The sequence below is a fragment of the Gopherus flavomarginatus genome, chromosome 22, assembly GCF_025201925.1.
Source record: "Gopherus flavomarginatus isolate rGopFla2 chromosome 22, rGopFla2.mat.asm, whole genome shotgun sequence".
In the NCBI taxonomy this organism is placed as follows: Eukaryota; Metazoa; Chordata; order Testudines; family Testudinidae; genus Gopherus; species Gopherus flavomarginatus.
Genome location: NC_066638.1, coordinates 19,524,604 through 19,552,575, shown reverse-complemented (window position 1 = coordinate 19,552,575; position 27,972 = coordinate 19,524,604). Strand labels below are relative to the sequence as shown.

At 46.7% G+C, this 27,972-nt stretch overlaps 1 long non-coding RNA gene across 1 annotated transcript; it reads right to left on the bottom strand.

The window, feature by feature from the left end:
- Window positions 1-216: 216 nt before the first annotated feature.
- Window positions 217-27,557, bottom strand: LOC127039163 (uncharacterized). The gene is made up of 3 exons (XR_007770909.1): window positions 27,271-27,557; window positions 1,336-1,442; window positions 217-494 (listed from the first exon to the last, which is right to left on the bottom strand). It is a non-coding gene; the product is annotated as an uncharacterized LOC127039163 (long non-coding RNA).
- Window positions 27,558-27,972: the final 415 nt, after the last annotated feature.

Below are 27,972 nucleotides of genomic sequence, written 5' to 3'. Positions count from 1 at the left end.
AGAGGGTGGAGCGCAAGTACTTTGTGCCATCCAAGGGTCACAAATACCTTTATATACACACTGCTCTCAATTCCCTAGTGGTAGAGGTGGTCAACCACAGGGAGAGACAGGATCAACCAGAGGCTACCCCTAAGAATAAAGACCCAAAGAGACTAGACTTGTTTTGGGTGTAAAGTTTATTCATCCTCTAGTCTACAGTTGCAGGTGGTCAATTATCAGGTCTTACTAGGCCGCTATGATTTTATTATGTGGCAGGCTTTGACTGAGTTCAAGAGTGCCCTTCCTGAGGCTTCTAGGAAGGAGTTCTGGGCAATCCTGGACAAAGGCTTGACTGCTGCCAGAACAGCTCTCCAGGCAGCATCAGACGCTGCAGACACTGCCACCTGTACCATGGCATTGGCCATCTCGTTGCTCAGGGCTTCATGGCTGCTCCTCTCTGGTGTTTCTTCGGAAGGCCAGCAGTCAGCACAAGACCTCCTTTCAACAGGCATGCCCTGTTTGCAGAACACACAGACATTAAGCTTCATGGCCTGAAAGATTCCTATATGACCCTAAAGACACTGGGTCTGTACATCACTGGCCCTGCTGCCGTTTAAGCCGCAGCAGCCTCAGAGCCAGGGGAACCACCCTCACCAGGAGGCTCCCCACAAAAGATCCAGGGACTACAAGAGGCGCTCTGGCTAAATCCCAGGCGGGCTTGACCCACATCAAGCAGATGGGAAAGCGCCCGTTTTGAGGGTATGCCCGAGGGCAACCTACCAGACTGGTCCCTGGATCCTTCCTCCTCTCTGTTTGCCAGGCGTCTTTCTTCCTTCCTCCTTGAATGGGCATCTATAACATCAGGCTGATGGGTCCCCAATACAGTGGCGCAGGGTTACACCCTTCTGTTACTTTCTACCCCCATACCTCTTCAGGGACCCCTCTCACAAAAATCTTCTTATACAGGAGGTAGAGGGTCTACTACTGCTGGGTGTGATGGAGGTAGTTCCTGTGGAGTACAGGAACAAGGGGTTCTATTCCCGATACTTTTTAATCCCTAAAGCCAAGGGAGGTCTGCGGCCCATACTAGACCTGTGGGGCATGAACAACTACTTAGCAAAACTGAAGTTCCGCATGGTCTCCCTGGCTTCCATCATCCCCTCCCTAGATCCAGGAGACTGATACGCCGCCCTTGATCTGAGAGATGCATTCTTCCACATCACCATATTTGAGGGGCGCACACACTTCCTCCAGCTCACGGTAGGTCGTGACCACTATCAGTTTGTAGTCCTTCCATTTGGCCTAGCAACAGTACTGTGGCTATTTACCAAGTGCATGTCGGTGATGGCGGCTTACCTCGGACATCGGGGTATCTAGTTCTACCCCAATGACTGGCTCGTCAAGGGCAACTCCAGGTTCAAGGGGACATTATGGTGCTGCTAGCTATGTGCCATCGCCTTGGCCTGTTGGTGAACAACACAAAATCCCCGTTAGTTCCGGTACAGAAGCTAGAGTTCATCGTCGCAGTACTCGACTCGACCTGCACCAGGGTGTTCCTGCCGCTAGAGAGATTCAGGGCACTGATGGACCTCATCGCAGAAGTCTCCGCATTCCCCCTGACCACAGCCAGGGTTTGCCTGCGCCTACTAGGTCACATAGTAGAATGTACATATGTGGTGCGCTACACTAGGCTCCGGATGTGACCCCTACAGCAATGGCTGGTGACGGTCTACTCCCAGTCCAGGGACCACCAAGAGAAGGTCATCACCATCCTCATGACAGTATTTACCTGGAAAGAATTCTCTTCATCAGCACTTCAGTCAAGTTGGTTTCGGATGCCTCAGACCTCAGCTGGGAGGCGCACCTCAGCACCCTCCATACCCAAGGTATGTAGTTCCTTGAGGAGTTGACACTACAAATAAACATCAAAGAGCTCAGGGCGTGTGTGGTCTTCCTAGCGCACCTGTCAGGCAGAGTGATCAGAGTCCTCATTGACCATACAGCCTCGATTATCTACATCAACAGGCAAGCGGCGCGTGACCCTTGGCCCTTTGCCAAGAGGAACTTAGGACTTCTGTCTCTGGGACCTTCTTTGGGACTTCTGCATCGATCATGGAATCCATCTGGAAGCGTGTTGCCTTCCAGGTGCCAGGAACACGCTAGCAGATCACCTAAGCAGGGACTTCTCCTCTCACCACAAGTGGATACTCCACCCACAGGTAGCTGGCACGATCTTCCAGAGGTGGGGAAACTCCCTACATGGATTTGTTCGCCACCAGGCAGAACAGAAGATGCCACAGGTTTTGCTCCAGACGGTGTCTGGGCAAGGGCTCCCTCTCTGATGCCTTTATCCTGCCATGGGCAGGAGGCCTGATATATGCATTCACTTTAATTCTGCTCATCAGCAAGGTTGTAGCGAAAATCAAGAGGGACAAGGCACAGGTTATCAGGATCGCCCTGACGTGGCCTCGCCAGCACTGGTTTGGGATGCTATCAAGTTTGTCAGTGATCCCTCCGTGGCCCCTGCCAAACCAACTGGACCTGCTGTCACAGGATCATGGCCGACTCTTGCACCCCAACCTCACGTCCCTCCACCTCATGGCATGGATGTTGTGTGGCTGAACCCTGAGGAACAAGCCTGTTTGGAGGGGGTCCAGAAGGTCCTCGAGAGTAGAAAGCCCTCGACTAGGCAGACCTACCTGGCAAAGTGGATGAGGTTCTCCCACTGGGCAGCTGAATGGGGCATCTCCCCTTCACATTCTTCGGTGCTGTCAATCTTGGACTACCTGCTTCATTTAAGGAACCAGGGCCTGGCGCACTCCTATCAGGGTACACCTGGCGGTCATTTCAGCCTTTCATCCACCAATCCAGGGGAAGACTGTGTTCTCTCATGACATGACAGTCAGGTTCCTTAGAGGCCTTGAGTGGCTCTTCCCTCAAGTCTGGTCCCCGACCCCTGAGTGAGATCTCAACTTGGTTCTGTCCAGGCTTATGGGTCCACATTTGAGCCTTTGGCCTCGTGCTTGCTATCTCACCTATCTTGGAAGGTAGCTTTCCTGGTGTCGTGACGTCAGCAAGGCAAGTCTCTGAGCTGTGAGCCCTGACCTCAGAATCACCATACATGGTCTTCTACAAGGACAAGGTCCAGCTCTGGCCCCACCCTGCTTTCTTTCCCAAGGTGGTGTCTGCTTTTCACATGAGCCAGGACATCTATCTTTCAGTCTTCTGCCCTAAGCCCCATGAGACTAGTGAAGAGAGGCATCTTCACACTTTGGACATAAGAAGGGCTCTGGCTTTCTACCTAGATCAGACAAAACCTTTCTGAAAGTAGACTCAGCTTTTCATCTCTACCACTGATAGGATGAAGGGCCTCCCAGTGTTCACGCAGAGGATTTCTAAGTGGATCACCTCTTGTATTCGGACCTGCTACGAGTTAGCGGGAGTCCCTCCACCATTGATCGTCAGAGCCCACTCGACTAGAGTACAGGCATCCTCAGAGGCCTTCCTGGCAAACACAGCTTTACAGATGTCCTGGATCAGAATGACATCGTCCTTGGCACATACGTTCATGGCCCACTATGCAATCACGTAGCAGGCCGGGAACGATGCTGGGTTCGGAAGAGCTGTGTAGCAATCTACATATCCGTGAACTCCTTACTTGCCTCCAGAGGTACTGCTGAAAGTCACCTAAGTTGAATGGACATGAGCAATCACTCGAAGAAAAGACAGTTATCTTTTTCCATAACGTGTTCATCGAGATGTGTTGCTCATCTCCATTCCACGACCCACCCTCCTTCCTCACTGGTGGAGTTTCTGGCAAGAAGGAACTGAGGGTGGAGGGGGCCAGCAGTGCCCTATATGCTGCGGCATACACGTGCCACTCCAGGGGGCGCCAGAGCCAGTCCCCTACAGATACTGCTGAGGGAAAAACTTCCGGCACCTGTGCATGTGGCGAGCGCACATACCTGAGTTGAATGGACATGAGCAACATGTTGATGAACAACAATTACAGAAAAAGGTAAGTCTTTGCTTCACAGGACTGTCTTTTCATAGCCTAAGGATATAGTTGTATAAATCTCATCACTGGCTTTTAAAAGGGCTTTTTAACAAATAAAGAAAATTGTTAGACTCTAATAGCATAACTCCACTCTAGAATTTGCATTCATTGATTGTTGTTGCAGCTATTGAGTGATTGAATGCAAAAGGATGAAAAATGCATCTGTCATACACTCAAAGCACACATGGGATTGATAGTTCAGTTTTTTCCTATAATAAAATGACTGTCTCTATACTGTGTTTTTTAAATGTTGTTCAAGTGCTTGTCCCTAGGTATGCTATATTTCAGGTTGCGCATCCTGGGAGCATCTGCTCACTGTGTGCCAGTAGCCCTGCTGTCCTCATGCTCCATGCACACCATGTAAGTAGTTCTGCTGGACCACTGCCATCTCAATTCCTTTGTGCCACTTGTGGTCCAAGACAGATGACACAAGTGTTCACAGTGCCTATTTTGGCTTCTCAGTGCCAGCTTGGGCCCTAAATTTGGTCTTATTGCCCCGATGAGGTGCCATTTGAACAGTTGTCATGCTCCCTGCTGGCATTCTTCCATGATGTTGGCATTTCTGGTTCTGATCAAAAAAAGAAGGTTTTGGGAGCAGGCCATGGGGGAATTGCAGCTGTCACGCAGCTGTTCCAAAAGGCAGTCTAGACAGCTGCAATCCACAGGGCCATGGGCAGGAACCCGGGGTAGAGGGTGAGCCCAGGTTCCCTCCAAACCTCCCAACTCCTGATCCCGATGACTGGAGTACAGGTATTGAAGGCTATGAGCTGTTTAGGAAAGACAAATAAAGGCAAAGGTGGTGGAGTAGCATTGTATATCGATGAGATTAACTGTAAAGAAATAAGAAGTGATGGAATGGATAAGACAGAGTCTGTCTGGGCAAAAATCGCATTGGGAAAGAAAGCTACTAGAGCCTCCCCTGAGATAGTGTTTGGGGTGTACTACAGACCGCTGGGATCTGATTTGGATATGGGTAGAGACCTCTTTAATGTTTTTAATGAAGTAAACACTAGTAGGAATTGTGTGATCATGGGAGACTTTAACTTCCCAGATATAGACTGGAGGACAAGTGCTAGTAGTAATAATAATAGGGCTCAGATTTTTCTGGATGCGATAGCTGATGGATTTCTTCACCAAGTAGTTGAAGAACCAACAAGAGGGGATGCCATTTTAGATTTGGTTTTGGTGAGTAGTGAGGCCCTCATAGAAGAAATGGTTGTAGGGGACAACCTTGGTTCAAGCGATCATGAGCTAATTCAGTTCAAACTAGATGGAAGGACAAACAAAAATAGATCTGTGACTAGGATTTTTTTATTTCAAAAGGGCTAACTTTAAAGAATTAAGGAAATTAGTTAGGGAAGTGGGTTAGACTGAAGAACTTGTGGATCTAAAGGCAGAGGAGGCCTGGAATTACTTCAAGTCAAAGTTGCAGAAACTATCAGAAGCCTGCATCCCAAGAAAGGGGAAAAAATCATAGGCAGGAGTTGTAGACCAAGCTGGATGAGCAAGCATCTCAAAGAGGTGATTAAGAAAAAGCAGAAAGCCTACAAGGAGTGGAAGATGGGCGGGACTAGCAAGGAAAGCTACCTTGTTGAGGTCAGAACATGTAGGGATGAAGTGAGAAAGGCTAAAAGCCAAGTAGAGTTGAATCTTGCAAAGGGAATTAAAACCAATAGTAAAAGGTTCTATAGCCATATAAATAAGAAGAAAAAGGAAAAAAAGAAGTGGGACTGCTAAACACTGAGGATGGAATGGAGGTTAAAGATAATCTAGGCATGGCCCAATATCTAAACAAATACTTTGCCTCAGTCTTTAATAAGGCTAACGAGAAGCTTAGGGATAATGGAAGGATGACAAATGGGAATGAGGATATGAAGGTAGATATTACCACATCTGAGGCAGAAGCCAAACTCGAACAGCTTAATGGGACAAAATCGGAGGGGCCAGATAATCTTCATCCAAGAATATTGATGGAACTGGCACATGAAATTGCAAGCCCATTAGCAAGAATTTTTAATGAGTCAGTAAACTCAGGGGTTGTATCGTACGACTGGAGAATTGCTAACATAGTTCCTATTTTTAAGAAAGGGAAAAAATGTGATCCAAGTAACTATAGGCCTGTTAGTTTGACATCTGTAGTATGTAAGGTCTTGGAAAAATTTTTGAAGGAGAAAGTAGTTAAGGACATTGAGATCAATGGTAATTGGGAGAAAATACAACATGGTTTTACAAAAGGTAGATCATGCCAAACCAACCTGATCTTTTTTGAGAAGGAAACAGATTTTTTAGACAAAGGAAACGCAGTGGATCTAATTTACCTTGATTTCAGTAAGGCATTTGACACGGTTCCACATGGGGAATTATTAGTTAAATTGGAAAAGATGGGGATCAATATGAAAATTGAAAGGTGGATAAGGAACTGGTTAAAGGGGAGACTACAACGGGTCGTACTGAAAGGTGAACTGTCAGGCTGGAAGGAGGTTACTAGTGGAGTTCCTCAGGGATCAGTTTTGGGACCACTCTTATTTAACCTTTTTATTACTGACCTTGGCACAAAAAGCGGGAATGCGCTAATAAAGTTTGCGGATGACACAAAGCTGGGAGGTATTGCTAACACAGAGAAGGACTGGGATATCATACAGGAATATCTGGATGACTTTGTAAACTGGAGTAATAGTAATAGGATGAAATTTAATAGTGAAAAGTGCAAGGTCATGCATTTAGGGATTAATAACAAGAATTTTAGTTATAAATTGGGGATGCATCAGTTGGAAGTAACAGAGGAGGAGAAGGACCTCGGAGTGTTGGTTGATCACAGGAAGACTATTAGCCGCCAATGTGATATTGCCGTTATAAAAGCTAATGCGGTTTTAGGATGCATCAGGCGAGGTATTTCCAGCAAGGATGAGGAGGTGTTACTACTGTTATATAAGGCACTGGTGAGACCTCATCTGGAATACTGTGTGCAGTTCTGGTCTCCCATGTTTAAGAAGGATGAATTCAAACTGGAACAGGTTCAGAGATGGTCTACTAGGATGATCCGAGGAATGGAAAACCTGTCTTATGAAAGGAGACTCAAAGAGCTTGGCTTGTTTAGCCTAACCAAAGGCAGGTTGAGGGGGGATATGATTGCTCTTTATAAATATATCAGAGGCATTAATATTAGGGAGGGAGAGGAATATTTAAGCTTAGTACCAATGTGGACACAAGAACAAATGGATATAAACTGGACACTAGGAAGTTTAGACTTGAAATTAGGCGAAGGTTTCTAACCATTAGAGGAGTGAAGTTCTGGAACAGCCTTCCAAGGAGAGTAGTGGGGGCAAAAGACATATCTGGCTTTAAGGCTAAGCTTGATAAGTTTATGGAGGGGATGGTGTAATCAGATAGCCTAATTTTGGCAATTGATCTTTGATTATCAGCAGGTAAGTATGCCCAGTGGTCTGTGATGGGATGTTAGATGGGTTGGGATCTGAATTACTACAGAGAATTCTTTCCTGGGTGCTGGTTGGTGAGTCTTGCCCACATGCTCAGGGTTTAGCTGATTGCCATATTTGGGGTTGGGAAGGAATGTTTCCTCCAGAGTAGATTGGCAGAGGCCCTAGAGGTTTTTCACCTTCCTCTGCAGCATGGGGCATGGGTCACTTGCTGGAGGATTCTCTGCAGCTTGAGGTCTTCAAATCACAATTTGAGGACTTCAGTAACTCAGACATAGGTTAGGGGTTTGTTATAGAAGTGGATGGGTGAGATTCTGTGGCCTGCTTTGTGCAGGAGGTCAGGCTAGATGATCATAATGGTCCCTTCTGACCTTAAAGCCTATGAGGTTCCACCAGAGGGGAAGGTCTCTGGGCTGTTCCCTGACCCACATGGTGGATCAGCAGAAACTGCGGCAATTGTTCTTACTCTTTTTTCCCCATACTGGCTAGTGATGAGGTTATCTGAGTGAACAGCAGATTTGAGCCATGAAAGTGGCCAAACTGAGGACTCCTGTAAATCTCTGAGGCAAGCAAAATCCGCCAATAAGCGCAGGACACACCAAGGTAGAGGAGGAACTTTGTCACAGCTGGAATTAGGAGTAGGATCTGGTGTGCACAGCGCAGCAGAAGGAGGCTATTTTTTTTTTGTTTTCCTTTTTTAAAGGGAGCAGGTTTGTTTTTCACCACAATGGAAGATGTAGTGCGGGCTACATCTGATACAAGCCAGGACTGCCCAGCAGGAGGCTACCCATGTCCAGGTAGCTGCCTAACAAGAGGCAGTGTGGCTGCATCAAGAGACCAATTGCTTGTTGAGGGACCAGGCTGCCCAAGACCATACTATGTTGAGGGAACTGGTAAATCAAGTGAAGGTCCTTACAGAGATGAACCGTGGCCATGATGGCGGATCATATGGGCCAGCAATTGCCTGCAGAAAATGATGGGAGAGGATGACATAGAGGCATACTTGCTGGCCTTTGAGAGGCCAGCCCTACTGGAGGCTTGGCATCAAGATCAGTGGTTTGGCATCCTCGCTCCATTCCTGTGTGGGGAGGCCCAGAAGGCCTACTATGATCTGTCTGAAGAGGCTGCGGCAGACTACCTCCAGCTGAAAGCAGAGATCCTGGCCAGATCTGGGGTAATAACAGCAGTGTGGGCCCAGCAGCATCACGAGTGGAGGTACCAGGACAACAAAACCCTGCGGTCCCAATTGTATGATCTCATCCATCTCACGCAAGTGGTTGCAAACTGAGTCCAGGAATCTGGAAGAGATACTAGAGGTTCTGGTCATCGACTGATACATGAGGGGGCTACTGCCAGACCTTCGTGCCTGGTTAAGCCAGAACGAACTCTCCACCTATGATGAGGTTGTTGCACTGGTAGAAAGACGAAGGACAGCGAGGGAGCTGACCCGACCAGTTAAGGAAGAGGCACCCAGGGTTAAACTAGCAGCACCAAGCCCTAGAGCTCAGGTGACTGGGCCACCAGGAGAGCCCAGGTGGAAAAAGAGAGGGGCTGAAGGCCCACCAGAAGCCACAAAAAGTCGGAGCACTGAAGGAGAAGAGGATCGTGACGTTAGACTGCCCAAACCAAGAGACTGGGGAATGCCTAGGGCCCCATACAGATGTTACACCCGCGGGGAGTGGGGACACATAGCTGCACAGTATCCCACTGCTGAGGCGCTTGTGCAGTGTAACCTGGGGAACTGGGCAGACCCATGCTCCCTAATCCACTGTGTGGGGGGTCTCACTAACCCCACATATGTACACCAGACCAGTGAAACTAAATGGGGTAGAGACCACGGCACCGGTTGATTCGGGAAGTGCAATCACGCTTATCTGAGGGAAGCTCGTGAAGCGTAGTCAGTTGCTGCAAGCTGAACGTACAGGGATAAAATGCGTCCATGGGACAGTTAGTTACTACCCCACCATCCCAGTAAAAATTGAAATCCAGGGGAACACTACTGAGGTAGCAGCAGGTGTAGTCCCTAAACTCCCATACCCGGTGCTCACAGGGAGGGACTTCCCAAGATTTGGAGACTTACTCCCAGTACGAGGATTTGAGAAAGAAGGGAACCCTGAAGTTAGTAAGGCATCCATAGTAGACTGTCAACCCCCAGTCTTCTCTGAAATATCCCCGGATTTGTTTTCCAATCCCATGTCAAGTAGTTCCAGCTTAAGCAGGTCCCTTTTCCCTGGGTAAAATAACAGGGACTATTCCAGAACACTCAGGAACTTCCTAGAACTAATTAAGGCAGGTAGGCTAATTAGGACACCGGTAGCCAGTTGGGAAGCTGCTAGAATTAATTAAGACGAATCAGGACACCTGGTTTAAAAGGGCTCTCACTCCAGTTAATGGTGTGTGCGTAAGGAGCTGGGAGTGAGAGGACATGCTGTTGGAGGACTGAGGAGTACAAGCGTTAGGGAGGACATCAGGAGGAAGGTCCTGTGCTGAGGACAAAGAAGGTGTTGGGAGGAGGCCATGGGGAAGTAGCCCAGGGAATTGTAGCTGTCACGCAGCTGTTCCAGAAGGCACTCTAGACAGCTGCAGTCCACAGGGCCATGGGCTGGAACCCAGGGTAGAGGGTTGGCCTGGGTTCCCCCCAAACCTCCCAACTCATGATCCAACACAGGAGGTTCCACCAGAGGGAAAATTCTCTGGGCTGTTCCCTGACCCACATAGTGGATCAGCAGAAACTGCGGCGATTGTTCTTACTCTTTTTTTTTTCCCCCAATACTGGCCGGTGATGAGGTTATCTGAGTGAACAGCAGATTTGAGCCACGAAAGTGGCCAAACTGAGGGTTCCTGTGAATCTGAGGCAAGCAAAATCTGCCAATAAGTGCAGGTCCCACCAAGGTAGAGGAGGAACTCTATCACAGATGTTACACCCAATTGATTCCTAAAGTGGTATTGAACTTTCATATCAACCTGTGTTCTATGCTAAGTTGCACATTTGCAGGCAGGATGAGTTTACCTTGCTTAGGGCCCTGGCCTTTTACCTGTAGAAGACTGGCATTGTGGAAGTTCTGTTTGTCTACTTTGCAAAACAGATGAGGCCATTTCCACTCGGAGGCTGTTAAAATGGATCTGAGGTTGCTTAATGCTGTGCTACAAGCTGAACAAGATCCCTCATGAGAGCACTTGAAAGCACAGTCAATGAGAGACCCGGTAGCATTATTCATAGCGGTCCCTGTCACAGACATCTGCAGAATGGTTACATGGGGCTCAGTCCACACCTTCGCAAAGCACTATTTTGGCACAGATTGCTGGTTCAGCTGCCTCCCTAGGCAAAGGAGTCCTTCAATCAGTATTGGAACAAGGATCTAAACACTCACCTCAAGGGGGGGGGGGCGCTAAGAAGTCCTAGACCCTAGGTTGGGGGGGGGCTGCTTGTGAGTTACCTGAGGTGCACCTACACATTGTGACAAGCAGTTGAAGGGGGAGTAGTTATTCACCTTGTAGTAATTGGAGCTCTTTAAGATGATGATGTCCCTATGTGTAGTGCACTGCTCCTGTGGTTCTCAACCAGGGGTACACATACCCTGGGGAGTACACAGATCTTCCTGGGGTACTCAACTCATCTAGATCAGTTTTTCTCAACCTGGGGGTTGCAACCCTCAGAGGGGTAGTGGGGGGGGGGGTTTACAAGTGCAGGGGAGCAAGCAAAGCAATTGTCTCTCACTTCCCCCCCACCCACGAAGATAAGTTACATGCTTCAGACAACCTCACAAGTGAAAAACAGGCTCAAGTATCACACTGAAATGCACGTACAATATTTATACAATATTGTACTATTATGATGGGTCTCGCGCTCTCTCTTCTTTGGGAGGGGGTCAAGGCACCATTTCTTGCCCCTAAATTGGAATATTAATTGCCTCACTAGTGGAGAGGGAGGGACCTGGGTCCGCCCTCTACTCCAGGTCCCAGCCCAGGGGCCCTGAGGAGAGTGGTGAACCACTTGAACTGATGGTTCCTTCCCCTGGGCTACTTTCCTCTCCTGCCCTTCAGCTTGAGGGGGGCTTTCTGCCCTCCCTCTGCACAAGCCAGGTGCCCCTTACCTAGGGTCTAGGACTTCTTAGCCCACCGCAGCACTTCTCCAAACTCCTCTGCTTCCCTTCAAACTGTTCTCTGCTCCAACACCAATTCTTTCTGCTCCAGCTCCCACACTGTCTGATTGAAGCAGGGGGTTTTATCATGTGACTGCAGGTGCTCTAATTGGTGTCAGGTGCTCTAGTTAATCTATAGCAAATTTTCTTCCCCTTACAGGGAATAAGGCTTCCTTCTAACCCTCTCCTGCTGCCCTCTGGTCATGCTGTATCACATATCTCTCCCCGCCACCACTCAACACCATGGGGTTGGACTACTTGGGACGAGAGGCAGTGTTGTTGCGATAGGCCATCAGTGTTGCCATGTTGGCTTCCAGCCCTATGCTGTACCCGGAAATGGAAGGGCTGCAGGGATAGGAACCACCTAGTCACTCTTGCGTTCTTCTCCTTGTTTCTGTGCATCCACTTGAACGGGGCGTGGTCTGTCACGAAGGTAAACCACTGCCCCAGTAAATAGTAGCGGAGAGTCTCCATAGCCCATTTTACCGCCAGACATTCCTTTTCAACGACAGCGTACTTTTGTTCCCTGGGGAGGAGTTTCCGGCTGAGGTACAAGATTGGTGTTCCTCTTCCCCTACCATCTGTGAAAGGACTGCTCCTAGCCCTACCTTTGAGGCATCTGTTTGTAGGATGAATTCCTTCTCGAAGTCTGGGGCTATGAGTACTGGATGGCAGCATAGGGCTGTCCTTAAAACTGCAAATGCTTCTGTCGTATCAGTCCACTTTACTATCTCGGGGCCCCGAGCTTTTATCAGATCCGTCAATGGCCCTGCTCTTATGGCAAAATGAGGGATGAATCTCCGATAGTATCCTGCTATCCCTAGAAATGCTCTGACTTGCTTTTTGCAGACTGGTTGAGGCCAACCTTGTATTTCCTCCATTTTGTTCCACTGGGGTTTCACCAAACCTCTCCCCACTACATACCCGAGGTATCTGGCCTCAGCTAGTCTGATCACGCACTTGAGAGGGTTAGCAGTGAGGCTGGCCTTCCGCAGGGCATCTAGCACTGCTTCTACTTTTCCTAGGTGCGTTTCCCAGTCAGGGCTATGGATGACTGTCGTCTAGATAGGCGGCGGCATATTTGGCCTGGGATCGCAGTAACTTATCCATAAGCCGTTGGAATGTTGCAGAGGCCCCATGGAGTCCAAAAGGGAGGACAGTGTATTGGAATAGGCCATCGGGTGTAGAGAAGGCAGTCTTTTCCTTGGCATTCTTGGCCAGGGGAATTTGCCAATATCCTTTGGTCAGATCCAGAGTGGTTAGGGATTGGGCCTTGCCTAACTGATCAACTAGCTTGTCAATGTGTGGTATCGGATAGGCATTGAATTGGGATACTTCATTCAATTTCCGGAAGTCATTGCAAAACCTCAGGGTGCCATCAGGCTTGGGGACTAGAACGATAGGGCTGGACCACTGACTGGGGAGGGATAGCTCAGTGGTTTGAGCATTGGCCTGCTAAACCCAGGGTTGAGTTCAATCCTTGAAGGGGCCACTTAGGGATCTGGGGCAAAAATCAGTACTTGGTCCTGCTAGTGGAGGTAGGGGGCTGGACTTGATGAACTTTTGAGGTCCCTTCCAGTTCTAGGAGATAGGATATGTCCATTAATTTGTGATTACCATCTTTAAATTTTTTTTTTAAATGGTGGGAGGAATAGCTCAGTGGTTTGAGCATTGGCCTGCTAAACCAGGGTTGTGAGTTCAATCCTTGAGGGGGCCATTTAGGGAACTGGGGTAAAAATCTGTCTGGGGATTGGTCCTGCTTTGAGCAGGGGGTTGGACTAGATGACCTCCTTAGGTCCCTTCCAACCCTGATAGTCTATGAGTCTATGATTCTTCAATAACCCCAAGTTCCAGCATCTTCACTTCCGTCCTAATTTCTTCACTTTTAGCGTCCGGTATTCAGTATGGTCTTATCGTCACCCTTACTCCGGGGCTGGTGACAATATGATGTTGGACCAGTGTTGTATGGCCAGGTTCCGGTGGATCATCTCAATGACCTGTGTTCATTGTTCTGGGGTTAATTCAGGAGATATCTTTACCTGCCCCTGTGGGTTGTCTGTCTGAGGTGGAGCTCCTCAAATGGCCAGACATGTCTCTCGGTCACGCCAGGGCTTCAGTAAGTTGACGTGGTAGATTTGCTCTGGCTTTCGGCAGTCTGATTGTCTGACCTTATAGTCCACCTCCCCAATGGCTTCCACTATCTCATATGGTCCATGCCAGCTGGCTAGAAGTTGGCTTTCTGCTGTCGGCACTTGCACCATCACCCATTCCCCCGGCTGAAATCTCCGTACTTTCGCCTGACGGTTGTAATATGTTCACTGGGTCTCTTGTGCTTTTTCCAAATGTTCTTGTACTATAGGGGTTACTCGAGTTATTCGCTCTCTCATCTGTGTCACGTGCTCAATGACATTCTTTCCTGGGTTGGGTTGTTTTCCCCAATCTTCCTTGGCGATAGCTAATATCCCGCATGGGTGGCGTCTGTATAGTAGTTCAAAGGGAGAGAAACCAGTGGACACCTGGGGGACTTCCCGTATAGCAAACATTAGATACGGTAGAAGGGTATCCCAGTCTTTTCCGTCCTGTGCTACCACCTTCTGGATCATACTTTTAAGGGTACGATTATCTATGAATCTATGATTAAACCACTCAACCAGTCCATCTGTTTGTGGATGGTAGACTGAGGTCCGTATGGCCTGGATGCGGAGTAGGGCACATAAGTTCATTAATTTTGACATGAAGGGGGTTCCTTGGTCTGTCAGGATCTCCTTAGGGATGCCCACTCTGGCAAAAACCTGGAGTAGTTCTTTTGCTATTGTCTTGGATGTGGGGTTTCTTAAAGGAATGGCTTCTGGATATTGTGTGGCGTAGTCAAGGATGACTAGTACGTTTCGGTGGCCCCGTGCCAATCTTTCCAGTGGGCCCACTATGTCCATGGCTATCCTCTCAAAAGGGACTTCAATAATAGGCAAAGGTACTAATGGGGCCCACAAATAAGGTCGGGGGCTATGCAACTGGCATTCAGGGCAGGAGGCACAATAGCGCTGGACTTCTGCGCATATTCTTGCCAATAAAACCTTCTTAGAACTCTATCCAGTGTCTTGTCTACTCCTAGATGTCCCCCAAATAGATGACTATGTGCTAACTCTAATAGTGCCCTTGTGTGTTTCCGTGGTACTAAGAGTTGCTCTACTTCTTCCCCTCGTATTTGCTCTATCCTGTACAAGAGATCGGGTTTGAGCACATAATATGGCCTTGGGCCTTTGATCTTTCCTTCCACAGGTATGCCATTTACTTCCACTACCTCCTCCCTCACATTCGCATATAGCGTATCATTGGCCTGCTCCTGCCCGAAATTCTCACGTGCGGTATCAATCTGACCTAATTCTAGGTGGCCTATTTCTACTCTTACCCCCTGGGTTGCCCCTACTTGGACTAGGAACCGCCTCCAAGTCTCCCTGGACTGAATTATCTCCTGGCCTCCTGAATGGGTTCGCCTACCCACAAGAGAAGTTTTTTGATTCTCTGCTAGAATCCTGGTCCCTAATTTTTTATCTGCCCTCCTTTCCCGCCTAGACTTTTGGGGTTTCCCAGGGGATGAGAATAACTCTGGAGCAAATTCGGCAAACATTGGGGTGAGTCTATCTGTAGGTGCCTCCTTCTCAGCCTGGGGATTGCTACCCTCCCCTGGCTCTCTTGGGGTAAGTAAGCTCTCAAACCCGGGGAAGTCCATAGCAATTAAGACAGGGATGGAGAGGTTGGGGACCACCCCTGCAGTCACCCTGGTAGTATTCCCCTGGATCTCAGTCCGTACTGGGATTGTGGGGTAGAAATTCCTGGTGCCATGAACACACGTTACCCCTGTGTTTTTGGCCCGGGTTAGTTGGTCTCACCCCACCAGCTTCCCCGAGACCAACGTGACAGCACTCCTAGAATCTATTAATGCTATGGTCTTAATACCATTCATTTTTACTGATCTTGTATACCCATGTGAAGTCATTGTGACCCCTACCAGGCTGATTAGGCCACATTGCTCCCTGTAATTCCCCAGATTACATTGCATAGGTTCTTCCCTGTTGGGGCATTGGGCTGCTATATACCCCAATTCCCCACACTCATAAGACTCCCCCTTATTCCGGTTGTCATCCTCTGCCTGGGGCTATTTGGCTGGCCCCCCACCTCTCTTCCCAAACCCCCAGGTCCCTTCTTGGCCTCAGGCCATTCCTCAGTGTCTTTCCTCCCTGTTACAGTTCTCCTGTAGTTCTCGACAGTCCAGGGCCTTGGGTTTGGGGTTGGCTTCCTGGATTGCTGTGTCTCCCCACCTAGGGTCTGGAACGGTTCATGGGCTGCCAGCTGTCTTTCCATGAGGGAGACCAACTCATCATAGGTGGAGGGGTCATTCTGGCCAACCCAAGCCCGGAGGCCTGGTGGTAGCCCCCTCATATACCGGTCCAGTACCAGGACCTCCATCATATTCTCAGAGCTGAGGGCCTCAGGGCGCAGCCATTTACAGGTCAGGTGGATCAGGTCAAATGACTGTGATCAGGGTGTCTTGTCCTCCGTATACTGCCACTCATGGAACCTCTGGGCTCACAATGCTGTCGTTACTCCAGATCTGGCCAGGATCTCTACCTTCAGCTGGGGGTAATCTGCTGCAGTCTCTGCGGCTATATCATAGTAAACCTTCTAGGCCTCTCCACACAGGAATGGGGCAAGGATACCAGACCACTGATCTTGGGGCCAGGCCTCCCGCAGGGCTGCTCTTTCAAAAGCCAGGAGGTATGCCTCCACATCATCCTCCCGTGTCATTTTCTGTAGGCAATGGCTGGCCGTATGGTCCGGGTCCCTTCACAGTTGTGGTTCAGCTCCACAAGGGCTTTCATCTGGTTCACCAGGTCTTTCAGTAGGGCTCGGTCCTGGGCAGCCTGACTCATAAACAGATAATTAGTCTCCTGCTGCATCTGAGTTGCCTCCTATTGAGTGGTTGCTTGGACCTGGGTAGCCTCCTGTTGGGCCGCGGTGGCTTGTATTAGGGCATTGACCATGTCATCCATCTTAAGGATGGGAGGGTTTTGGCTAACCCTAGTTTAAGTCTCCAGCGCACAAATCCCACTTCTGACACTACGTGTGGCAAATTGCCAGCACTATTATGATGGGTCTCACGCTCTCTTCTTGGGGGCATTCAGGGTGCCATTTCTTGCCCCTAAATTGGAATATTAATTGCCCCACTAGTATCCTAGAAGAGGGGAGTGGAGAGGGAGGGCCCTGGGCCCGCCCTCTACTCCAGGTCCCAGCCCAGGGGCCCTGAGGAGAGTGGTGAACCACTTGAACTGATGGTTCCTTCCCCTGGGCTACTTTCCTCTCCTGCCCTTCAGCTTGTGAGGGGCTTCCTGCCCTCCCTCTGCACAAGCCAGGTGCCCCTCACCTAGGGTCTAGGACTTCTTAGCCCACCGCAGCACTTCTCTAAACTGTTCTCTGCTCCAACACCAATTCTTTCTGCTCCAACTCCCACACTGTCTGATTGAAGCAGGGGGTTTTATCATGTGACTGACTGCAGGTGCTCTAATTAGTGTCAGGTGCTCTAGTTAATCTATAGCAAACTTTCTTCCCCTTGCAGGGAATAAGGCTCCCTTCTAACCCTCCCCTGCTTCCCTCTGGCCATGCTGTATCACATAATTCTAAACAATTTATTTTATAATTATATGGTAAAAATTAGAAAGTAAACACTTTTTCAGTAACAGTGTGCTGTGACACTTTCGTATTTTTGTGTTTGATTTTCTAAGCAAGTGAAGTGAAATTTGAGGTATGCAAGACAAATCAGACTCTTGAAAGGGGTACAGTAGTCTGGAAAAGTTGAGAAGATTTGCAGTGGCGAAGGAACTGAGATGGTGCCGGACCAGCACAGCCCCTTATGCTCTTGGTGTGGAAAACAAGGACAGCACGGGTGCATGTGCAGATCCTTCTAGGAAGAATTTTCCAGCCTCAGGCATACAGAACAGGTGTAATTTGAAGTGCAACATGCATAGGGACAACATATCGCAAAGACCTCCAGTTACCACAAAATGATTAACTTTTCCTTTTTAATTTATCTCTAATATGAAAGTTTTGAACAGTTAGGTACTGAAGATCTTAAAAAAAAAAAAAAAAAGGAAGGGGGAAGCAAAATATGAATGTAAATGAGCATGGTGTCTGCTCTGTGAAACACCTAATGTACAGTAACTCCTCACAAGCATGTAAAAGAAGCAGTGAGAGATAAAAAGGCATCTTTTAAAAAGTGGAAGTCAAATCCTAGTGAGGTAAATCGCATAAACACTGCCAAATTAAGTGTAAAAATGTTACAAGAAAAGCCAAAGAGGAGTTTGAAGAACGGCTAGCCAAAAACTCATAATAAAATTTTTTAAGTACATCAGAAATAGGAAGCCTGCTAAACAACCAGTGGGGCCCCTCGATGATCGAGATACCAAAGGAACCCTTAAAGACAATAAAGCCATTGCGGAGAAACTAAGTGGATTCTTTGCTTCAGTCTTCACGGCTGAGGATGTTAGGGAGATTCCCAAACCTGAACCAGCTTTTGTAGGTGACAAATCTGAGGAATTGTCACAGATTGAAGTGTCACTAGAGGAGGTTTTGGAATTAATTGATAAACTTAACATGTCACCAGGACTGGATGGCATTCACCCAAGAGTTCTGCAAGAATTCAAATGTGAAGTTGCGGAACTATTAACTAGGGTTTGTAACCTGTCCTTTAAATCGGCCTCTGTACCCAGTGACTGGAAGATAGCTAATGTAATGCCAATATTTAAAAAAGGCTCTAGAGGTGACCCTGACAATTACAGACCGGTAAATCTAACATCAGTACCAGGCAAATTAGTCAAAACAACAGTAAAGAATAAAATTGTCAGACACATAGGAAGAACATAACTTGTTGGGCAAAAGTCAACATGGTTTCTTACTAATCCATTAGAGTTCTTTGAAGGGGTCAACAAACGTGGACCAGGGGGATCCAGTGGACATAGTGTACTTAGATTTCCGGAAAGCCTTTGACAAGGTCCCTCAACAAAGGCTCATACGTAAATTAAGTTATCATGGGATAAGAGGAAAGGTCCTCTCATGGATTGAGAACTGGTTGAAAGACAGGGAACAGAGGGTAGGAATTAATGGTAAATTCTTAGAATGGAGAAGGGTAACTAGTGGTGTTCCCCAAGGGTCAGTCCTAGGACCAATCCTATTCAACTTATTCATAAATGATCTGGAGAAAGGGGCAAAAAGTGAGGTGGCAAAGTTCACAGATGATACTAAACTGCTCAAGGTAGTTAAAACCAAAGCAGACTGTGAAGAACTTCAAAAAGATCTGATAAAACTAAGTGATTGGGCAACAAAATGGCAAATGAAATTTAATGTGGATAAATGTAAAGTAATGCACATTGGAAAAAATAACCCCAACTATATATACAATATGATGGGGGCTAATTTAGCTACAATGAGTCAGGAAAAAGATCTTGGAATCATCGTGGATAATTCTCTGAAGATGTCCACGCAATGTGCAGAGGTGTCAAAAAAGCAAACAGGATGTTAGGAATCATTAAAAAGGGAATAGAGAATAAGAAGGAGAATCTATTATTGCCCTTATATAAATCAGTGGTATGCCCACATCTTGAATACTGCGTACGGATGTGGTCTCCTCATCTCAAAAAAAGATGGCACTAGAAAAGGTTCAGAGAAGGACAACTGAAATGATTAGGGGTTTGGAATGGGTCCCATATGAGGAGAGATTAAAGAGGCTAGGACTTTTCAGCTTGGAAAAGAGGAGACTAAGGGGGGATATGATAGAAGTATATAAAATCATGAGTGATGTGGAGAAGGTGGATAAGGAAAAGTTATTTACTTGTTCCCATAATACAAGAACTAGAGGTCACCAAATGAAATTAATAGGTAGCAGGTTTAAAACAAATAAAAAGAAGTTCTTCATGCAGCGCACATTCAACTTGTGGAACTCCTTACCTGAGGAGGTTGTGAATTCTAGGACTATAACAGCATTTAAAAGAGAACTGGATAAATTAATGGAGGTTAAGTCCATTAATGGCTATTAGCCAGGATGGGGTAAGGAATGGTGTCCCTGGACTCTGTTTGTCAGAGGGTGGAGATGGATGGCAGGAGAGAAATCACTCGATCATTACCTTTTAGGTTCACTCCTTCTGGTGCACCTGGCATTGGCCACTGTCAGTAGACAGGATACTGGATTAGATGGACCTTTGGTGTGACATTCTTATGTTCTTAATATTTGTTTTAAAAAAAATTATATTCTGTGACTGTGGACACTCTTACGTTGGAAAACAAGCGCCATATTTTGAATTAGTTTACTTCACTTTGGAAGCCAATTTGAAATAAGGAACTCTTATTCCAGTATAAGAGCATCCACTGAGGAAGTTAATTCAACGTAGTTAAACAGGAATTGCTATTGCAGACATGCCCTAAAATGTGTTTGAGTAAAGCATACCTTGCTGAAAGACATCCGGTCTTGGGGCTTGGCTAGGTGAATGGTTAGTGCATAGCAACTTAGTCTGTCATGCACTAACTGTCTTTGTGAACCCTGCTGCCACATGCTAAAAGTTCTCTACTGTGTTTTCATCCATTTCCATTTCAAAGTGGGGAAGATCAATGTGCACTAGAGAAGTTGTGCATGGCAGCAGGGACCACAGGGAGTTAAAAAAGTTACCAATTTCCAAATTTGAATTTATTTAGCTTCAGCTTCTGGTAGCCCTTTAGTATCTAGTATTTTCTGCCTGTGGAGGCACTTATGTATAAGTCAAGTCACTTCTCGGCCTTCTTTTTGGTAAACTAAGCAGATTGAGTTCCTTGAGCCTCTCACTGGCTGGCATTTTCTCCAGTCTTCAAGTCATTTTTGTTACTCTTGTCTGCATCCTCTCCAATTTTTTAACATGTGGACACCAGTAGCATAGGATTCTAGTATCAATCACATCAATGTTCTATACAAAAATAAAATTGTCTCCCTATTTCTATCCACGATTCCCCTATTTACATGTCCAAGGATTGCATTGCCCTTTTTGCCCCAGAATCAGTGGGAGCTCATAATGAGTTGCTTGTCCACTATGACCCCTAAATCCCTTTCAGAGTTGCTGCTTTCCAGGATACAGTTCCCCAATCTGTAGGTATGGCCTGGGTGTCTTGCTCCTCAATGTATAACTTCACATTTGGCTGTATTAAAATACCTTTTGTCTGAATGTCAGCCAATTCACAAGCCTGTTAACATGTGTTATCAATAGTGTATAGTGCAAATTTTGTGATCAGAATGTCATGCGTTACCGAAGTCTAAGTATATTACATGTACACAGTTAACCAAACTTCCAATGTCTTTAAAGAATGAAATCTGGTTTGACAAGATTTTTTTTCCATAAAACTGAGTTGATTGTTCTTCTATGTTTATTTACCCAGACATCTGTTGGAAAAACAATACAACAGGGCACAGATTATCCAAAAAGTTCTTGGAATGCATTGGAAACAACCTTTTAGTAAAGAAGGTAGAGAAAGTGACTAAAGAAGAGTCTATTCTGGATTTGGTTCTGACAAACAGAGGAACTAGTTGAGAATTTGAAGTTGAAAGGCAGTTTGGAAGAAAGTGATCATGAATGGAATGAAGGGAAAAGAGCAGAATAAAGACAGTGACTTCAAGAAGGCAGAATTTAACAAGCAAGGCTACGGGAAGAAAGAGTTCAGGTGCGTTGAGCAGTTTTTCAGAGACATATTATACAAGAGCAAACTATCCCAATGTATAGGAAAGTGAGGAAGTATGGTAAGAGAGATTTTCAGTGACCTGAAACGAAAAAGAGTCATACAAAAAGTGGAAACTAAGTTAGTTTACAAAGGATGAATATAAACAACAGAACCATGTAGGAACAAACTTAGAAAGGCCAAGGCACAAACTGAAATTAAAATAGCTAGAGCTATAAAGGGTAACAAGGAAGCATTTTACAAATACATAAGAATCAAGAGGAAGACCAAGGACAAGATCGGACCATTATTAAATGAGGAGGGAAAGACAATAACCGATACTGTAGCACTGGCCAAAGTGTTAAATGCTTTATACCAAACTTTGACTTGAACCAGTTGCTTAATTTTCTAAGAATTATTACAATATGGTAGGAATCTTTGTACATCACTTTTATAATTGCAGTGGTCTGATCTGGACCTCTAAAAAATCTTTCCATAATGCCACTTTTCCTGGGGAGGGTTGCAGCAGAAGCATGGAGAGTAGGGAGGACCAGACCTCCTTTTTCTCCATAACAAGTTCCAGCTCCTCCTGGGGGATTCCCCAGCATTCCCAGGCCAGCCAGAAGCATGTCCTGGGTCAGCTTCGGGGCCTCTGCCCAGTGGGATGTGCCCGGTATAGTTCCAATGGAAGTCTCCCGGGGGGCATCCTTATCGGGTGCCTGAACCACATCAACTGGCTCCTCTCAATCCGGAGGAGTAGCGGCTCTACGCCGAGGCCCTCCCAAATAGCTGATCTCCTCACCCTATCTTGAAGAGTAAGCCCAACCACCTTGCAGAGAAACCTCATTTCCACCGCTTGTACCTGTGATCTCATCCTTTTGGTCATTATCCAAAGTTCATGACCATAGGTGAGGATGGGGACATAGAGCAACCTGTAAATCAACAGCTTCATCTGAGAACTCAGCTCCCACTTCACCACCATGTCTGCATCACTGCCACCACTGCACTGAACCACCGGTCAATCTCACACTCCCGCTTGCCATCACTCATGAACAGGACCCCTAGATACGTTAATTTGTCCACTAAGGGCAGCTGCTGCCCTCACCTGGAGAGAGCAGTCCACTTTCTTCCAGGAGAGGGCCAAGACCTTTGATCTGGAGGTGCTGATTCTTATCCCAGCTGCTTCACACTCAGCAGCGAAATGTTCAAGTGCGCATGCAGAGATGCTACCTCCAAGTCACCACACCAGATGACGCCATGAGCGGGCTGCACCTTGATATCCTGTCCATGAAAATCACAAAAAGGCCGATATCGGGCCATAATCTGTTCATTACTTTCATTATAATTCTTCCCAGTATTGAATCATAGAACCATTAGGGTTGGAAGAGACCTCAGGAGGTCATTTAGTCCAACCCCCTGCTCAAAGCAGGACCAACCCCAACTAAATAAGCTTGAGAATAAGCTTATACCTTTATAATATTTGTAACCCCACAAAACAGACCCAGGATACCACCACAATAGCTCACCTATTACCCCTTCCTGGATTTACCAGAAGTTCCCATCACTTGACTCATTTATCTGTTTTAGTAAGATGAAAGAGGGCCAGTTTTAGAAAAATTGTCATGGTTTTGCAGGAAATGTAGGAAAAACTTCCTGCTACAGCTTAAACCTGCTGCCTTTGGGAGGACACTGATACAGCCCTCGGATATAATTGATTGACCTCCTGAGGTCTCTTCCAACCCTAATCTTTTTTGATTCTATGACACTCAGGCAGTATTCTTCCAAAACAAAGTATTTTCTTTAGCTAGTATAACCAACCTTCCTTGATACAATTGTGACATTCTATACATTGGGACAGCATCCTGTTACCCCTATATTGATTAAAATTCAGAATGATCTGGAGAAATGGTCTGAAGTAAATAGGCTGAAATTCAATAAGGACAAATGCAAAGTACTTCACTTAGGATGGAACAATCAGTTGCAGATATATAAAATGGGAAATCACTGCCTAGGAAGGAGTCCTGTGGAAAGGAATCTGGGGGTCTTAGTGCATTGCAAGCTAAATATGAGTCAGCAGTGTACCGCTGTTGCAAAAAAAGCAAACATCATTCTGGAATGTATTAGCAGGAGTATTGGTAGCAAGACACAAAAGGTAATTCTTCCACTATACTTCATGCTGATTAGGCCTCAATTGGAGTATTGTGTCCAGTTCTGGGTACCACATTTCAGGAAAGATGTGAACAAATTGGAGAAAGTCCAGAGACAAGCAACAACAATGATTAAAGGTTTAGAAAATATGATCTATGAGGGAAGATTGAAAAAATTGGGTTTGTTTAGTCTGGAGAAGAGAAGACTGAGAGGGGACATAACAGTTTTCAAGTACATAGAAGGTTGTTACAAGGAGGAGGGAGAAAAATTGTTGTTCTTAACCTCTAGGAGCATTGCCAGCAGATCGAGGGAAGTGATTATTCCCCTCTATTCGTCACTAGTGAGGCCACACCTGGAGTACTGTGTCCAGTTTTGGTTCCCCCACTACAGAAGGGATGTGGACAAATTGGAGAAAGTCCAGCGGAGGGCAATGAAAATGATTAGGGGACTGGGGCACATGACTTACAAGGAGAGGCTGAGGGAACTGGGGTTATTTAGTCTGCAGAAGAAAAGCTGGGGGGGATTTGATAGCATCCTTCATCTACCTGAAGGGGGGTTCCAAAGAGGATGGAGCTAGGCTGTTCTTAGATGACAAAACAAGGAGCAATGGTCTCAAGTTGCAGTGTGGGAGGTCTAGGTTGGATATTAGGTAACACTATTTCACTAGGAGGGTGGTGAAGCACTGGAATGGGTTACCTACGGAGGTGGTGGAATCTCCATCCTTAAGAGATTTTTAAAGCTTGGCTTGACAAAGCCCTGGCTGGGATGATTTAGTTGGTGTTGATCCTGCTTTGAGCAGGGGATTGGACTAGATGACCTCCTGAGGTCTCTTCCAATCCTAATATTCTATGATAGGACAAGAAGCAATGGGCTTAAATTTCAGCAAGGCGGTTTAAGTTGAACATTAGGAAAAACTACTTAACTGTCAGAATGGTTAAACACTGGAATAACTTGCCTAGGGAGGTTGTGGAATCTCCATCACTGGGGATTTTTAAGAGCTTGTTGGACAAACACCTGTCAGGGATGGTCTAGATAATACTCGGTCCTGCCTTGAGTGCAGGGGACTGGACTAGATGACCTCTCAAGGTCCCTTCCTGTTCTGTGATCCTATGATTCTATATTCCTCATTTATATATAATTGTGATAGTCCATGTAAAGCAAGCCATGTGAGGTACCAGGGGAAAGGTTATGATCTGCTGAAAGGCATTGTTCTATCTAAATATGTATATCATTAATACATACAAAGTTATGAGAATGTTTTGTATGGTTGTCACTACAATATACTGTGAGTTTGGGAAGCACCCAGATACTAGCTCTCCAGAGACAATGACAAGGGAGGAAACCAACGCCCAGGTGTGTGCTGAACAGACATCACCAGCCATTGTCCCACAGAGGAGTTACAATTCACAGGAGTGACTCAGCAAGGTCCACATGCCTGGACTCTCCTAGCACATGGACTAAGGGTATAAAACAGAACACCGTGGCCCTGTGCTTGGCCTTTCTCCTTCCCCCACCTATGCTGCAAGCAACAAGGCTGTCGCCAAGCCTACTCCAGCTTCTTTGTGTATGTAATTGACTATTCATTTCTTTAAGTAGCATGTTTCTTGTTTGGAGGCTTTTTCAGGGGTGTGGCTTCTGGGTGGTTGTTGGGTTTTTGTTGTTGTTGTTTTCGGTTAGTTTGCTTTTGTTTTGTTTTTTTATGTTTTGTTTTTTTAAATTTCCTGCCGGAAAGTGTGATTGCACAACTGGGAGCCAATCTGCTAAAAAAAGCTTTAAAAAACTGCTTGCATAAAGTTTAACATTCATAATACAAACACACATCTTTAGTCACACAAACATATACATACTCATTAATCCTATTTCTAGCTATGTTTTACACTATAGCTAGCATGCTTATTCTTTTCCTGGCTCCCTGTCTTCACTGACTTTTGCCTGCTGACTGCCTATTTTTTATTCAGTTTTTATCAGCCACTAGACCATTTCAGATTGGCTTGTTTCCCAATCTTGACATTAACATACTCTATCCTGCAATCACATTTAGAGCCTCTTTGATTAGTCCGTTCTTATAGACCAGGGGTCGGCAATCTTTCAGAAGTGGTGTGCCGAATCTTCATTTATTCACTCTAATTTAAAGTTTTGCGTGCCAGTAATACATTTTAACGTTTTTAGAAGGTCTCTTTCTATAAGTCTATAATATATAATTAAACTATTGTTGTATGTAAAGTAAATAAGGTTTTTAAAATGTTTAAGAAGCTTAATCTTAAATTAAATTAAATTAAATTAAATTAAAATGCAGAGCCCCCGGACCGGTGGCCAGGACCCGGGTAGTGAGTTTGCTACTGAAAATCAGCTCACGTGCCGCCTTCGGCACACATGCCATAGGTTGCCTACCCCTGTTATAGACCAATCATAACTGCTAAATGCTGTCTCTCAATCAAAGCAGTTGCACAACTAGCCTGAGTATTATGATCTGTTTACTATTATGGGCTGGTGACTCTTACCTAGTTTTGCACTGAGCATACCTGACTGGCGCTTCCCTGCAATGTTGGAGTGACCTTTATCTGATCTCAGTTCACGTTTGTCTGCCTGCCAACAGACCAACTATATACTAAGGTCAAACTGCTAACTCGTTTTTCTTGGCTATGCGCCAACATTCCACACACATTTTTCACCTTTGGACATTACAATCAAACTTGTAAAATATTCTTTCTCTGCCCTGTGCTGATTAGATGTTTGCTCAAACAGCTTCCCCTCCCTCCAAGTCTCTTTAGCTCAGCTTCACTACACACCAACCCCTCCTCCTCTTCCCCCTCTCCTCCTTTCTTTCCCTTTTCTTTCTATTTAGCTGATTCCCACCTAACTAAATCCATGCCCCCCCAAATCATGGCACTGACATCACATTCACTGCTATCAGATTGTTCACCCTGCTTACAGGCCTTCCCCTACCCTGTATCTTCCTTGTCTATTTAGAAAATTTGCCTCATTATTGCTTTGTACTTCTCCATCTGCCTGTATCCATCTGTTGTCTCATACTTAGGGCTAGGCTACAGTAAAAGGCTTTGTCAATACAGCTATGCCTCTAAAACTATACCAGCAGAGGCTCCTAGACTTACAGATTATGCAGGCTCCAGGAGGGAGTTTGGGTGCAGGCAGGGACTCTGGAGCTGAGGCCAAGGGGTTTGGCATGTGGAAGGGAGTGTGGGATCTGGGGATGAGGGGTATGGGGTGCAGGAGGTGGCTCAGAGCTGTGGTGTAGGGGGTTGAGGTGTGGAAGGGGGTTCAGGGTCCCAGCAGCACTTACCACTCCCAGGAAGTGGCCACTAGGTCCCTGCGGCCTCTGTAGCTCCCATAGATCATGGTTCCCAGTTAATGGGAGCTGCTTAGCTGGCATTTGGGGAGCAGGCAGCATGTGGAGCCTCCTTGGACACAGGGGCCAGCCGCAGGGACCTGGTGGCCACTTGCAGGAGCCGCAGGAAGCCTGCCTTAGCCCTGGGCCCTCCCTGCGCTGCCAACTGGACTTTTAATAGTCTGTAGCCACAGGGATCCCTTTTTGACACTACACTCTTTGGGTAAATTCTTCAAAAACACATCAAGTCAATGGGTCTTATGTCACTTGGGCCACTTTTCAAAGTTACAACCTTTGTTCCTAGCTGTACGACCTTGCATTTGACCACATTAAAAAAAAAAATTCTGTTGCTTGAATGAACTCAGTTTAAACCTAGCGATCTAGACCACGCTGCAAATTAACCTATTTTTATAAGTATTTACCAATCTGTCTCACCTGCAAACTTTACAAGCAATGCTTTTATATTTTTTCAGATGGCTTAAAAATAGCGAATAGCTCCCCGGTTCTGCCTGTATTCTCTGCAGCCTCCAACAGCTGCTGATGCTGTATTACAAACATTTTAGTCCTTTTTTCTCTTTTTTAAGCCACTTTTATGGTGACAGCGGGCCGAAAGTCAGCGGGGGCGGCTTCCGCGGTGATACTGGCACCAGAAACCAGCGGCTTCTGCGATGACACTGGGCTAGAAGCCGGGATTTTGCCGTGGCGCCGGGCCGGAAGTCGGAGTGGAGGGTGGGGAGGGTTTTGCTGTGGCGCCGGGCCGGAACCCGGAGTGGAGGCAGGGGAGGGTTTTGCAGTGACTCCAGGCCGGAAGCCGGAGTGGAGGGAGGGGAGGGTTTTGCTGTGGCGCCGGGCCGGAAGTCGGAGTGGAGGGGAAGGTTTTGCAGAGACGCCGGGCCGGAAGCCGGAGTGGAGGGAGGGGAGGGTTTTGCCGTGGCGCCGGGCCGGAAGTCGGAGTGGAGGGTTTTGCAGAGACGCCGGGCCGGAAGTCGGAGTGGAGGCAGGGGAGGGTTTTGCAGTGACTCCAGGCCGGAAGCCGGAGGGGAGGGTTTTGCCGTGGCGCCGGGCCGGAAGCCGGAGGGGAGGGTTTTGCAGTGACACCAGGCCGGAAGCCGGAGGGGAGGGGAGGGTTTTGCAGAG